At 36.8% G+C, this 16,391-nt stretch overlaps 1 long non-coding RNA gene and 1 pseudogene across 1 annotated transcript; both read right to left on the bottom strand.

Annotated features, from left to right (window-relative positions):
* Positions 1–932: 932 nt before the first annotated feature.
* On the bottom strand, positions 933–1,476 carry LOC126555428 (uncharacterized). Its single transcript, XR_007606841.1, has 2 exons — positions 1,379–1,476; positions 933–1,018 (listed from the first exon to the last, which is right to left on the bottom strand). It is a non-coding gene; the product is annotated as an uncharacterized LOC126555428 (long non-coding RNA).
* A 12,701-nt stretch (positions 1,477–14,177) lies between these two features.
* On the bottom strand, positions 14,178–15,196 carry LOC126555425 (uncharacterized; annotated as a pseudogene).
* Positions 15,197–16,391: the final 1,195 nt, after the last annotated feature.

Genomic DNA, 16,391 nt, shown 5'->3' with positions numbered 1-16,391 from the left:
TTAAATATATTATAATAATTATTAAATAATATAAAAATATATTCAATTTAAAAATGTTTTTTAAAAAGTATTTTTTTTTTATTTTAGACTAGAATTCGGGTGTTAGAAGAAAATCAATTATTTATTATGACAAGTTTTTTTACTCTAAATTAAAATTTTATTAATTATGTCTACATATTAAAATAAAAAGGTTTTTATTAAATACTGTTATTTAATTTTTTTAGTGCATATTTTAATAGCATATTTGGTAATTTTTAAAGGCATAAATGCATACATATTTTAAGGTTTTTTAGGGAATGAAGTCCCTAGCCCTATTTATTTTATTGCATGAAAAAAACGCATTTGCAATTATGATATGTGAAAGCGAACATATCATTACATAATATATATTTTATTTTCAGGTCTTGTTGGAAGCTGTACCAATAATTCAAGCTATGAGGATATGGCAAGATGTGTCACTATAGCCAAGCAAGCCTTAGATCATGGGCGTAAATCCGGGAGTTTACCAATTGCGCTTAAAATTACCTTTTCATATACCAATTGCGCTCTAAACATTTTAGGGTCGATATACCAATTGTGCTCTAAACATTTTAGGGTCGATGTACCAATTGCGCTCAATATATTTTACAATACCTAAGGAAAACTTATTAGTTAGTTAATAACCGAATTTTTTGCGAGTTAAAAGTAAAAGTCTTCCAAGTCGGTGAAACGGACCTAACGGTCCTCGGACGTGGTTCATTACATGTGTAAGTTGGCCGTGTGCGGGAAGTCCATGACCAAGGACGAGGAAAAGATGCTGGAAGCGGCGTACAAGCACTTGTTGGACACGATACAGTCGTCCAGGAGGACGCTGATGACGATCGAGCAAAAGGACGGCATCCACGATGGCCCGGGAGTATCGCTCGCACGTCGACGTTGACTTGAACTTGCTGTGCGTCAATGCGCAGGACGTGGTCAAAGTGTGGCTAGCGTCCGACTGGAGCCACAAAAAATGCATATGTAGTATTATACATTTTACCTAATAATGAAATAATAAACAAAAGTCTATAATTTGGTTAGGCAAGTTCACAGGGAACATACCCAGATGACAAGGGCGTCTCTGGCCCTATTTTCAAGGGGGGGGGGGCGACTTATTGATACAATTTAAAAAAAAAACTTTTTGTATCATAATTACATATAATTACGAAAATATTAAAGTAGGTACTATTAAATAGAAATAAAAACAGAGGCTCTGGGGGGGGGCGATGGGGCGATCGCCCCCCCCCAGAAATACGCCCTTGCCAGATGATACAATGTGTCGGCTATCTTCAGGCAAGACATGGAAATCTGTTCATGCTAAAACAACATATTAACTAAATAAAGTTAAACATTTACTTACATACATGCAATTGTCACTGAATATTTAAGACTTTTTATTTGACTTTCATTATTAATAGCGCAAATATTCCTTTAAACGAATTAACAATTCTCTTTTTTGAAAACGATGAAAATATATGTAATAACTTAAATATTAGTCATACAATTCTAAGAATACAAAGTATACCTATTAGATATTTAGGTGTTACCATGGTGAAATATACAATATATTTCAACCATGGATGTTACTTTCAATAATCATTTGAGGTTAAATCTACGTATAAATTATTTAATAAATCGCCCGCGCATATCAGTTCATAATTTTTATAAACTGCATTTCATTTTACCACAATACCGCATGAGAATTGTGTCTTTTTATCAGGCAGTGTTCCAATAAGACATTAGGATCTGGGGTAGCACACTTGAAAATGTAATCAAACCATTTCAGTTACAACAGAATAAAATAATAAGAATTTGTCTGGGTAAACATAGCTTTGTGGGGTCAACATTACTCAACTAAGTACAATAAATTAAAAGTGTTATACCATTTAAATTAACTTACAAAAAGTTTGCCATATTATGGGAAGTTAGAAATGTTTTTATTTGTTCGTTTATTTTATATCTTATTTTTATTCTCCACACTGTTATTATTTATCATGTTTTTATACTTCTATATTAGATGGTATTTTTTGAACCATGTATTGTAAAAAGTTGGTAAAAATATTTAGAACAAAATTCAAATGTTCCATCGACAAATATTTTGTCACAACTACATAAAAATTCTAAGTTTGATTTGGTGGAAAAACATATTATATTCAACATATTGTCGTTTATAAGCAATAAATTCTCACCCTTGTATGTATTTGTATCCAAATTATTTAAAGCTGTATGCACTTCGGTTACATTTTTTGGTAAAGGTGGTACCTTTTTTCTACGAGCACGATAAACGCTTCGTCGTATAGAATGCACATCGTTTAATGTTAAATCTAACGCACTTGATTGCACTTCATTCCGAATTAGTTTTAGTGGTCGTGTTGTAACTTGGTCTGTTGCTTTTATTTTTAATGAATTAGCAACAATTTGTCTATTGATATATTTTGAACTTGCTTCGTGTTTATGATCAAAATTCGATTTTAAAAGCACCGTTTCACTCACATCACATAAAAAATTCGAAGTACACGATTTAATTATACATCTCTATTTTATTCCATTTTTTGAAATAGTACATTTTCGGAACTTAAACTCGTCAAGAACTAATAACGGTTTACCTTTTTCACTAAAAGCTTTTGTAAAACGATCCATATTGTAACGTCAAACAACTAAAACGTATACTAAACGATGATTAACAAGACATAAGTATTGGGTACCTATCAATATGATTTATATTTATAATGGGTATCATCAATGTGTTCTTCTATCTACAGTATATCGTGTGCAACGAAACAATTAGGCTGATAAAATATATCCGATGATAATGAAAACTTGTTTTCGTCCATCACTCAAATGCGTACTTCCGTAATCAAAATATGTGCGTAATAATAATAACGTTTCATAAAATTCCCTATATTAATATATATAATAATACACTGTTAAAAAATATATTTAAACATAAGTCATAAAGTAATAAGATTTTGAGTTTATGGTAATCATAATATTTGTATTTTGCATGTTTTAACAATAATAATAATTTGAGCATGGCAATTTAGAATAATATAATTTAAATTCAAGCGCAATTGGTATATACTATATTGACCGTAAAATATAAAGAGAGCAATTGGTACACTAACCGTAAAATATATGCAGCGCAATTGGTATATTGACCCTAGTATAAAAATTTTGTTTTAAGCGCAATTGGTCCATGCCCGTAAATCCAGGATTCCATTTAATGTTACTCCTGGATCGGAACAAATCAGAGCAGCGATTGAAAGAGATGGAATTGTATATAAAAATATAATTACTAGACTTAAAGATGCCAATGCAGCAACGCATGCTTTGATCACTTCTCCAGAGCTAGTTACTGCTTTAGTCATTGAACCTCGTTTGGACTTTGATCCTACAAAAGATTCAATCAAGGGAGCTGATGGTTAGTTCAATATTACTTATTATTGTGATTACAAATTTTAGTCACTAAAAAAGATACCACATAAAAACATTAATTTTTAATATAAATCTAGGATTTTAGAAGATTGCATATAATCTTTCACTTATTATATTAATAATTATTAATTTAGTGAAAAATAATAATTCTCCTAACTTTGAAACGTGAATAAAAAAAGTATACATTTTATACTAAACCAATTGCCTAGGTACGCATGCAATCACAATTCAAAGATTTTGAATTCTGCCATGTGCGGGTATAGTGCTGCCAGCAAAATTAGGCGGGTGACCGTCGCGCCCCAAATGACCGTTTTCATGCAAATCAGGAGTTCTAAAAATATAGCTTATTAAATGCATAGCGGAATAGCTATAGAGAAAAAATAGTGCAGTTGCTGTTTTATGAAAAATGTTGTGTATCTTTACAAACAAATTTTTTATTATCGTAAGGTACATTCTATAGACATAATATGCCAGAGCGTTTAAAATTATTTTACGCGGGAATGTATTCTAGGAAACACTGATGAGAATTTTCCACTTGGGGCGCGACGGTCACTCGCCTAATTTTTCTGGCCGCACTATAGTATATGCACAGAATAAAACAATGGTATACCTATGTCTTGTGATATGTTATCGTCTTGCGCATAGACCTATTAACTATAAAAAAATTAATGGATTACGCCTTTCATAGACCTTATACTCATAGACGGAGCATCACCAGTTGGCGGGGTTGGGTGGTGCGGTCATAGCTATCCTCTTAGCAGTGTTGTCATTTCTGATAACATAAAATATGTTTCAAATTCGCAAAACATTTGTTCAGAAAGCAAATAGAATAAATCTGATTCATTATAAATTTGTTTTTTGGTGTCTGGATTTGAAATTTAAAAGCTTTTTGCACATATTTAAGCATACCTACCTATTTCCAACTTTTTTCCTATATATGCATATTTTTTAAAATTTATACTGCATATTTTACCTTTTTTTTTTTTTAAATAGGATTTTTTTTAATTATTTACATAATAAATTAAATTTGTATATGTATAAAAATTATTAATACATTTATAAAATTTAATTTTCTGTATAAGTATTTGGTTTTAAGGACAGCATTTAAACTAATGAAACTTAAAGACAAAAACCATTATAAATATATTATACCTAACCTAAGTAAAATAAGTTAATGGTGATAGATTTTTTGATACTTAAAGCATACTCATGATTTATGTCTTCTTTAAATTGTGAATAACTTACATTAACACACATTTTATATTGTTGGATTTTTAAATATATACATGCATTTTTGATTTTAAGCATATAGTCCCAGCCCTGTTAATTATTATAAAACATAGTCTAGACTTAATATATATTAGTCTGGTCTAACGCAAGTTATAATTTTAAGTGGTATAGGAATAGTTAGACTAAAATATAATCCATGTATTATATAGTCGCGGCCAAATGAATGTGCGGTTGGTGGCTCCGCCCACCGCTAGACGATATCACACTGAATAGTACAGCTGTTGGCGGTATATTTGAAAATAAAGTAATCGTATCATCGTATTTGATACAATAACTATATAACCTTTTAACACAAAGGAAGCCTGCGTTTACGTAGTAATATGCTAGAAAAAATTCGTTTTATTCGAAACGAATTTGAAAATCGCTCGCTATTCATGTGTGAACGTTACCTAAAATTATGAGTTCTAATCAGTCGCCGGAAAAAGTAGGCGGAGCCACCAACCGCACATTCATTTGGCCGCGGCTCTAGCTATATAGGTATTTGATTGTAAGAAATTGTAGTGTAATTTGATTTTGATATTTCAAAAATACATATTTTTATTAAAAGTTAAAATGCTTATTTATAGAAATATGATAATACGATACGGTAATAATAAGCGTTTTATGCTCAACCTGGTTTGTCCTACGCACATGCGCAGAAGTATAGAACAACATGTGCAGCGCAGCCACCTTTTACCGCGGAAACTACTAGCTTGTTCCGTCTATGAGTATAAGGGGTCTATGACGCCTTTAGCAAAAATGAGGAAGACAACTTACATCTGATAAGCAAAAACCAGTATCTTTGAAGAAAAAAATAATGTTTATTTGATTATTCCATGACTTTTTATAGTTGATAAGACATGATGGATAAAAAACACAATATAAACAACTAATAAATGATAAAAAAGTTAAAAAGAATCGTAGACCTTATACTATGAAAAGAACAGATAACAATTTTGTTTTTTACCTTCAGTCTAACTTCATGTTTTCAAAGATTCGTTAATGTTCAAAACTTCAAAGTTACTTTTCGTTTAGTCATGCTTTCAGTATCAAAAAAGGTCTTAGTTTTACCAGTTTTATTGTTTAATGTGGTGACACTGAAAGACCGTTCATCTAGTTTTCTTTTGCATGTCAGTTGTGAATTAAAACCACTTCAGTTTAGTCCGCTGTTCAGTCAGCTTGTTCATAAAACACCAGTTTCATGTTCTGTTTGCAGTCCTCCAAAACCACGTTGTTATGATTTTGTGAATTCATCGTCTGGTAATTATCGTTCTGTGCATTTTCATTGCCATCACTAATTTGTTGTTCGGTGTTCCCCAGTCTAGGGTGGTCAAAATTACCAGCGATTTGTGTAGTGATTCAACGTGTTTTGATGTACCTCGTTGCTCGTGGGGACAGTAGTGTATACTAGAGATCCTGTACCGGCTGCATTCGGTGTTTTATTGTTATGAAGTCTTCGTGAACAGTTGTCAGCACACATTCGCCCGTACGCAGGGTCAATTTGTTTTTTATTGTAACTTATTTGACATAACTATACAGGCCCTGGTGCGATAGCGTGGGTGTAAAACCAGGTATGTGTCTCAACTGTTATGTGAGTATTGGTCGACCAAATATTTGTGTGAGTGTGATCGACGGGTCCTGAATTATTATTATATACTACATTATTAAGATGTTCTAATAGCCGTTAAGGCATATTATAATATTTGCTACTGTTATACTACTGTTATGTATATATTATTATACATTTTTACTGGCTGTGATTTTTATTATTTTTATTACTATTGTATTAAGTTAAATATACACTATAATCAACTATTAAATATGAATTATAAAACACAACAATGCTATAAAAACAACTCTATATTTCATAATTAAAGAATCCAATTACAAATAACATCACAACTCACTACCGAGGACCGAGAGACGCATGGACCGGACAAGACTGACTGACTCGACCGTTCCATCAGTACCATGCACCCTCCGGCCTTGTAGCAGGCTGACCAACCCCACAACCAACAGTATTTAACACTCGGCCTTCCTGACTTAGCTATGGCCCCATAGCATCTTACATATTATAACATAAAAATAAAAAAAATTAACCAAACAAAATATAAAGCGGACAGTCAACGTAGGTATCTCATTGCACACATCTAATGATCATGTCCTACTAGTATGAACTAAACCATAGTAACAAAAAAAAAACAAATGATACAAACTAATTTCAATGAACAGACAATTTAACAAATTATAACATCATATTCAATATATATATACAATATTTTAAAGAATTTATAACATCATCAGTGTACATAATCCACCAACTTATAAGGCTCCCTGCGTGCTCTAGATGATCTCCTAACTCCAGCGTTGTTGTCTGTTTGTACCGGTAGCAACTCATCATCTTCTTCTTCACTACTGGTTGTATTGATCGGACTTTGGCTTCCATCCCCTTCATTACTCATTGTCTCATCCAGTTCTTCCTCCAACTTCCAAGACTTTAGTTGAGAGACATGTGCTGTCGTAGTATACAGCCTTTTCTGGTCTTCCTGTAATTGGGCAACACGATATATGTCTCCTGGCAATACCTCAGTGGCTGTCAATGGCCCTTTATACTTATTCTGTAACTTGGTCGATTGCCCTGTATGAGTAGGCACTGTGGTCATCACAACAATTTCTCCAACTACATATTTTGTGTTGTCATGACGATGTAGGTCATAGTTATCTTTCATCCTTGCCTTGGATTTTTCCGAAGCTTCCCTGGCTTCCTCCCATAACTCATCTGGACAAGTCCAAACGTCCACAGTCCATGACAGTACCCTTGTCCTTCCCAGTCCAAAACGTGGTCGATAACCGTGTACCAGCTCGAAGGGTGTTCTCTGGGTTACCTTGCTCTCGCTGTTGTTAATCTGCCTTTGTACATCTGGCAGCCATTTGTCCCATTCGTCCTCGCTTGTCACCTGCGTGAGTAACATGGACAGCACAACACTATTGGTACGTTCTACCTGTCCATTCGCCTGTGATCTCCGTGTCGAATTTAATGTATGTTGTATACCTTTCTCTTCGCAGTACTCTTCAAACTTCCTGGCGGTAAAACAAGTCCCTCTGTCGGTCACTATTCGATTTGGCAAGCCAAACATTTGTACTAATAACATCAAGCCAACTATTACTCCATCTGCACTTGTATCCTTCGCTGCAAACAAACATGTGAATTTTGTAAGATTGTCAACTATGACTAGTATATACTTGTTGCCTGTTGTTGTTGTCAAAACGGTCCAATGTGATCCATGTGAATAATGTCGAACGGTCGCCGTCCTACTGGTATAGGGTGCAATAGCCCTGGTTGCCTCCCTCTTGGTCGCTTGGTCATCAAACACTCAATACACATGCTCACATGTCTTTTCACATAACGCCTCATTCCCGTGAACCAGTAATCTTGTAAAATTTGTTTCACCGTCTTTTCCACCGACAGGTGACCACACAGATCATGTGCCCCGACTGTTATGCTCTTACGCATACTCTTGGGCATAAAAAACAGTTCTTTCCCATTATATATTCGATATAGTAGCTGGCCGTGCAATTCAAACCCTTGAGCTCGGGATTTGTCTGACTTGGTTCTCTCGTTCGCTGGCCTATTCAATATCTCGATTATCTCTTTGATGTCTACGTCATTTGTTTGTGCCATCAGTACCTTTTCTTCCTGGCTCATAGTCACATATACGCTCAGTCTGTCCGTTAACACATCATCCAGTGTCGTTCCGCCACTCTCCGTCACTGGTGCCCTGGACAGTGCGTCTACGTGCGCCATCTTTGTACCTGGTCGATGTTGTATGTCATAATCATGTTCTTGTAACAGATCGTGCCATCTAGCTATTTGGGGTCTCAGAGCTCGATGAGCCCTTAGGTAGATCAATGCTTGGCAATCTGTAAATATTTTAAATTTGATACCTATTAGTAAATTCCGCCATTTATTCACCGCCCATACCACCGCCATCAATTTCAATTTCCCTGAGTGGTACTTTGACTCGGCCTCCGTCAACTTTTTGCTGATACAATATACTAATTTTGGTGCTTCTCCGTCCTTGTCTCGTTGCAACAGCATTGCCCCTACTCCAACGGAGCTGGCATCCGTATGTACCTCTGTCGAGAATGCGTTTTGATTAAACATTTTCATCACTGGTTTACTTACTAAAACGTTCTTCAGTTTTTCAAACGCTTCCTGCTGTGGTTCACGCCACTCAAACGTCAATCCAGTCTTAGTTGAGTTCGTCAATGGCAACGCCACTGTAGCATAGTTCTCCACAAAACGCCGAAAGAAACCAGTTAACCCCAGAAATCTGCGTACTTCGTGCACATCCTTCGGTTTTGGGAACCCCTGGACCGCTCCAGTCTTCGCATTCCCTGGACATATTGTTCCTCCACCAATGACAAAACCCAGAAATTCTATGGAGTTAGCTCCCAGTGAGCACTTGGCCGGTTTCAGAGTCAAATTGGCGAACCGTAATCGCATCAGCACCTGCTTCAATCTTCCCAACATCTCGGTCCAATTTGTTGCATCGACGACCCAATCATCCAAGTAGTTTTTCACAACCGTATTTCGCAACTTACCCAACACCTTGTGCATCAGCCTTGTGAATTCTCCAGGCGCATCTGCGAGTCCAAATGGCAAGCACGTGAACTGTCCCGTGTAGTCGGGCGTGACAAATGCCGTCTTCTTCTGAGCGTCCTTGGTTAGTGGCAATTGCAAGTATCCATTAGCCAAATCCAATTGTACAAAGTACTTACCCGTTGACAATGCTTCGACCTGTTCATGCATATCTGGCAATGGAAAATTATGCTTCTTCAACGCGTCCCAACAGTCTGAGATCAGCATCTTACGCACAAACGTAGTACGAAATTGTTTAACAAAGTCATCCCAGTCGGCGAATGTTCTATACAGGAACCAATCTCGTGCCGCTTCCGTTACATTTGCCCTTACGAACTGCATTCTGTATGCAACCGGCCAAGCATTCAGGTCTGCCACATTTCCAACTGATTGTATCCAGTCAGCCGCATCGTAATTCGACTCATTACCCGTAAACACATTCACGGAATGGTCCAAATTTGTGAACATGCGAATCTCATTGCATCTCGTCGAATCCGTACCATTTACCGACGAATCACTTCTCGCTTGTACTGTAGTTTGTTCAGCATTTCGCAAACGTATCCGTAAATCTTCGACCAACGCTGTCAATTGGTTATACGTCGGCGCTTTTATCTGTTGTTGTTGATCTTTCGATCCTATCTCGTTATCATTATCCATCATTATCAGTTGATAACATACCGCGGTAATTGGTTGGCTTGTGACACTTCTGCGACACGACACTTGACTAACCTCCAATTCGCGACGTTTCACCACTGTATGCGACACTCGTTCCACTCAACGTTCGCTTGATCACGTCCGTTGTAACTGGCGCACGTGTTCCAAATATTTCACACCGGCAACCAGAATACTTACACGACCGTCAATTTGCTTATTATATTCTGTAACTGTAGCGAACGTTGGCTGATTCGTACGTCTGACTCAGGTCGACACGTCTGGAATCTCTTCGCACGTCCGTTACAATCCACGTGTTCGACACCGATCGAACAACACGTTCACTCACGTAATCCACCTTGTGATACCGGATCCTCGTATCCCACTTCTGATTTATTAAATATGAATTATAAAACACAACAATGCTATAAAAACAACTCTATATTTCATAATTAAAGAATCCAATTACAAATAACATCACAACTCACTACCGAGGACCGAGAGACGCATGGACCGGACCCGACTGACTGACTCGACCGTTCCATCAGTACCATGCATCCTCCGGCCTTGTAGCAGGCTGACCAACCCCACAACCAACAGTATTTAACACAACTATACAGTCCACAGTTTTCTTATTTTTTTTTGATCTAGTATTGTTGGTATTCAATGTAGCATGTTCCGTTTCGTTTCGTTTTGTTATCGTTTTCGTGTGCACGTAACGGTGCGTTCCACAGTTGCAGCCTTCGTCGGCTGACGCTTATCAGGCGTTTGTGTGCGACCGGCCAGCTGTGGAATCATTATCAATGTTTTCTTATATTCGGTTATGTTCAAAACTTTAAGTTTTTCATCTAGTCATGCTTTCAGTGTCACAAAGTTTCTAGTTTTTCCATTGTTTATTGTTTTAGTGTGGTGTCACTGAAAGACCGTTCTTTTGAGTTTCTTCGTTCTCCTGTCCGTTATATGTAAATTCGTGCACTTTATTTTTGTCCGCTGTCCACGATCCAGCAAGCCGTGCGCCCGCGCCATACTGTTTTTCTTGTTCCTGCTGCAGCTGTCAAACCACGTTTTTCTTGTGTTTTGTGATATCTTCTGTTAGGTAAATATCGTTCGCGCATTTATTGCCAATCATTTAATTGTTTTTCCCCTAGTTTAGGGCGGTCATTGATTACCAGCAGAAGATTGTGTTTCTCGTGGTTTGTTGAGTTGTGTGTCCGCTGTAGCAGTGTGTATTGTGAGTGTTCTTCGTTTCTTCGTGTTGAGGTTAGCGGCGTTCTTGAGTGTGTGCGGGATCAATCTTGTACTTTTTATTGTATTTAATCTGATTATTATTATACGGATCCCGGCACCTCAAGACGCCATAACCCCAAGGGTATATGGTGCACCATATTCAATCATATTTTATTATAACTAGTCATTGACCGACGGGTCATTATTATTATTATTAATATTATTTGAGTATACCATTGTTATATGATATTAATAAGTTGACTGATATTACCCCACTGTCTCTGATATATTGTAACTATTTTATTCATTTGTTGGACCAAGTGGTCAAATTATTATTATACAAATTTTATGTAATACAATACAACCATTGTCTTTTATTGTATTCATGGGACGGTATTGCAATAAGTTGCCTACCCTCCTGGCCGCTAAGGCCCATTAATCTGTTATTATTAAAGCTGGAGGCGAGCCAACAAGTATATAATATATTCTATTACTTAGGTTGCGCCCAAGCTGCTCTAAATATTGTGAGCACTTCATGCGCCAACACCAAAATTTTTGAAATACAATAGAAACAATATTTTATAAAAACATAAATTAAGCACTAAAATATTTATATTTTCTGCTGGACTTTCATATCTTTTTTTAACGCTTTAAGCATGAGGTGATTTATGTATCGATACAAAATTCCAAGGAGTTTTGTTTGTGACTATGGTCCTTCTTTATCTCTAGTTCAATGTTTTAATTACTAAATGATGGTATTCAGAAATACATTCATAACATAGTATTAATATTTTATAATTTTTATCTATTATTATAGGTAAAGAGTTTACTTTAGAACCACGTCATTTAGTTGGATTTAACCGATTGACCCCTGGCAAGGTATCGTATAACTTTAGTCAATTTATTTAAAATTCATCCAGTATTCCAGTACAAACTATATATTTTATAAATCAAATTGTTATCGAGTTCCTCAACTAATACTAGTTTCTATTTTTTCAGCCTTTAAAATGCATATTACGCACTAAAAACAGAAATTGTTACGATATGTCACATAATTACATTTATAACAAACAATAAATACGATGGTTTACATCTGGTAGTGCATTAAACTATTCATCCAAACCAAATGATAAAAACAGTTTTAAAGAGAACTTAGAAAAAAATATTTACAGATATTTGCTAGTTTTAATAACAATAGAACTTTGTATTGAAATTTTATCGTATTTTATTAAAAAGCGTAATTATCGGATACCGCCTAAAATTGAAATATCATCAAAGGACTCTACAGAGAAACATGAATATGATCACATCAAGCCGGATGACGCGTGTAGGCGCGTGTGTGCGCTGGAAGCTGCCTACAAGTGCCGGTTCGTGTGAGATTTACTCCGTCGTTGGTGGTCTGTCGATAACCCTGTAGGAAGGGAGAAAGTGGACTGTATATTTAGGGCAGGTTCAGGAATTTGAAAAGTTGAGAATAGGAAGATGTGTGAAAGGCTAATTAACAAGAACAGTGTTCACGGTATGAAAAGGTAAGGAACAATTTATTATAATATGCTGCAAAATAAGGTAGCTTAAAAACTAGTGTTAGTAGTCACGCGATCCCAAACCGATCGGTGAAATAATACAAATATAATATACAATACGCGTCGAGGACGACGTCGAATAATAAAATCAATCGAAATTGATAATGATACAAAAAAAACACGTCGGATGTGCCGACAAATAATAACCAATGATATGAGCGTGTGTACGACCTGATACGGCGAGGTTGATAGCAGGTGATAACGGCGGGGTGATACAAACAACGACGTCCAGCAAGGAGATGGACAAGAACGAAAATCAATATGACGATGTGATCTTCGGCGGCAGGGGCCAAAACTCGGTACACGTACGTGACGACACGAACGGGTTGAGACGATGCAACCGGGTGCACAGCGCGTGGTACCAAATCATACCACGACGGTTACGGTACGGTTCGCACAGCGTTTGAAATGGACGGGCGGAACGCGTGGTTTGTGGACGAGCAGTGCACAAGTCACACACGATTAACGGACGGACGAAAAAGTGAGCCGTCGATTGGCACAGGCGGCCAAAAGCAAGTCGCGGAAAACACTCGCGAGAACTTTAAATGAGCGCGAGGGCTCGGGTGCACGAAGACAAAAAATATAGAAAATAATGGCGGATAACGGTAACGGGCGCACCGGGTCGTAGAAAAAGATACGACAATTTGCCAAGACGGCTGGTGAACGACAAAAGCGGCGGTGGCGGGTGTCGGCGACCAACGGCTAGACCGCGACAGTACCCGTCCCCTCCTCATAGTACAAAGTCCAGTTTGCGTAGACTCCGTCGGCGGAGCAGCAGGGTGACAACGTTGCAACAAATTCGGAACGCATGCAGCGCGCCGAATTTAAAATTTGATTGTGTATCCAACACATTGTTTTATTTAAAAATAGAGGATTTAATGTATAATAATAATATGATATGATATGTTTGTAAATTGTTAATATTATTTTCATAACGAAAAATCTTCTTACTTTCAAGTAATCTTTATGTAATATGTACTTTGTACACTGATTCACACGTTTCAGGTAGGTATAATATACCCAAGAGCTTGTGGTGATATAATAGTTGAAAATTTAAGGTCTTCGTAACTTCTTCCCGTAGCTAAAAATCTGAGCGTTGCTGTCAACCTTTCGTGTAGGGAAATAGATTTTTTCATAACTGTATCTTTTTTTTTAATGAATGGTGTCACTAGGTAATGAAAAAAGTTGAAAGTACGTTTCTTCGTCCGTTCGCAAGTAATTATGCCAGTCTTTTGGAAACAACTTGAGTTCGGTCAACAGATTAATGTGAGAATATTCGTTTCTTTTTTGTAACCAATTTTTACACCACAGTCTACGTTTACGTTTTTTAATTTTATTATTTTTCATGGCTATCAACGCCCGATAATTCTTCTGTCTAGGAAGCCATTACTACGAATTGAGGATTCCCCTCCGCCTCTCCACTGAGCGGACAACTCACTTGCTTCAACAGACAAAGAAAAAGCAGATATTCTCACTGAAAAATTATCGGGCGTTTTCAAACCACATCTCATTCCTACACCAGCACCACACATGTCGTTAGTCATGGAGTCTCTTTGCCGCGGTCCTGAAACGCGGTTGACCGTCGTTTCATTGGAATACTAAAATTTAAAAAAAATATTTAATAATTGTTGTTTAAGGAATAATAATATATTTTTTAATTACCTCATGCGAGTTGTTTGCCCTCTGGTGTAACAATGATTCAGCTAACTGTTCAGCTGCACACACCTGTATTTGATTGGAGAAATTTGGTATAGATTTAACGACTCGATCGTCTTGTATGTTCTTAATGAAAACTACCATCTCGTCAACAGTTTTCGGCGGTGATTTATGCTGTCTACATTTCTTGTCGAGGTACTCGACAATTTCTTCATATTGTTTTATAATCAACAGACCGGTGAATACTTCTTTTTGCACGATGCTCTCGAAAATAGAACATTCGAGATATTGAAGTCGAAGAAGGTCGCCCCGATTCAGCAGTACTCTACATCCATCACGATTTTTTGTTTCAATCACCAACACATTTTCTCCGCTGTACATCATACTCGATAGTTTCATTTTTTCGTCTTCATAAAATATAACTCGCTTATATTTTTGTGGTGTGTCTGATATGAACGACAAGATATGCCCCATGAACCCGAATATTTTTTTTCATAAAATCTGCAGTAATATGCACGTACCGCGATGAAGTTAATAAATGAACAACGACTTGTAATTTTTCACTCGGGTCAAAACCAATATGTACAAACCTACGGGATGCAAAGTCTACTGTGTAGCTAGTAGATTCGATGAGTTCAGCTGGTGGTGTCGGTGGCACATAAGTAAAGGTCTTCTTTTTATACAAGGCAGAGTTGTCAGCGATTGATCCAGCCATCACTTATAAAAATATTAAACACTGAAAAAATATAAAAACTGCGAGAGAACGGTTGAGACGTGAGAAGCAGTATAAGGCTGAGGACAGACTGAATGATTGTCTGCTCTTGTAGAGCCAAGCATATGTAACAAAAAGAACTGACACTGTGCACAAGATATTCAAGAAGAAAACGAGGCGTGCCAAAACGTGGTGACGTTGGTGGTTTTTAAAGAAAACAAACGACGGGGAAAATTAAATAGGTGGTAAGCGTAAGGCGCGGATCACAAGACTGCTGAGCCTTGGTCCGGTTCGCGGTGTCGGCGGTTCGACCGGTCCGCGCGCTGTTATCGCGCACCGGTGTCGTCCGTCGTCACCTGGCGGTTGGTAAGAAAAGTAATAATTAGCGGCTTTCCGCGTAAATGCCGTTTGAATTCAAATGGCTGTTACGCGGGACCGCGTCAAAGAGACTACATGACTAACGACATGTGTGGTGCTAGTGTACGAATGAGATGTGGTTTGAAAACGCCCGATAATTTTTCAGTTAGAATATCTGCTTTTTCTTTGTCTGTTGAAGCAAGTGAGTTGTCCGCTCAGTGGAGAGACGGAGGGGAATCCTCAATTCGTAGTAATGGCTTCCTTGACAGAAGAATTATCGGGCATTGATAGCCATGAAAAATAATAAAATTAAAAAACGTAAACGTAGACTGTGGTGTAAAAATTGGTTACAAAAAAGAAACGAATATTCTCACATTAATCTGTTGACCGAACTCAAGTTGTTTCCAAAAGACTGGCATAATTACTTGCGAACGGACGAAGAAACGTACTTTCAACTTTTTTCATTACCTAGTGACACCATTCATTAAAAAAAAAGATACAGTTATGAAAAAATCTATTTCCCCACACGAAAGGTTGACAGCAACGCTCAGATATTTAGCTACGGGAAGAAGTTACGAAGACCTTAAATTTTCAACTATTATATCACCACAAGCTCTTGGGTATATTATACCTACCTGAAACGTGTGAATCAGTGTACAAAGTATTACATAAAGATTACTTGAAAGTAAGAAGATTTTTCGTTATGAAAATAATATTAACAATTTACAAACATATCATATCATATTATTATCATACATTAAATCCTCTATTTTTAAATAAAACAATGAGTTATACCATGTATTTTATTGTATTGTGTCATAGAAAAAGCATTAAAAATAAA

Source organism: Aphis gossypii, unplaced genomic scaffold (genome assembly GCF_020184175.1).
Source record: "Aphis gossypii isolate Hap1 unplaced genomic scaffold, ASM2018417v2 Contig00844, whole genome shotgun sequence".
Lineage (NCBI taxonomy): Eukaryota > Metazoa > Arthropoda > Insecta > Hemiptera > Aphididae > Aphis > Aphis gossypii.
The sequence above is the reverse complement of the archived record's forward strand: the minus strand, read 5'-3'. Positions and strand labels throughout refer to the sequence as shown.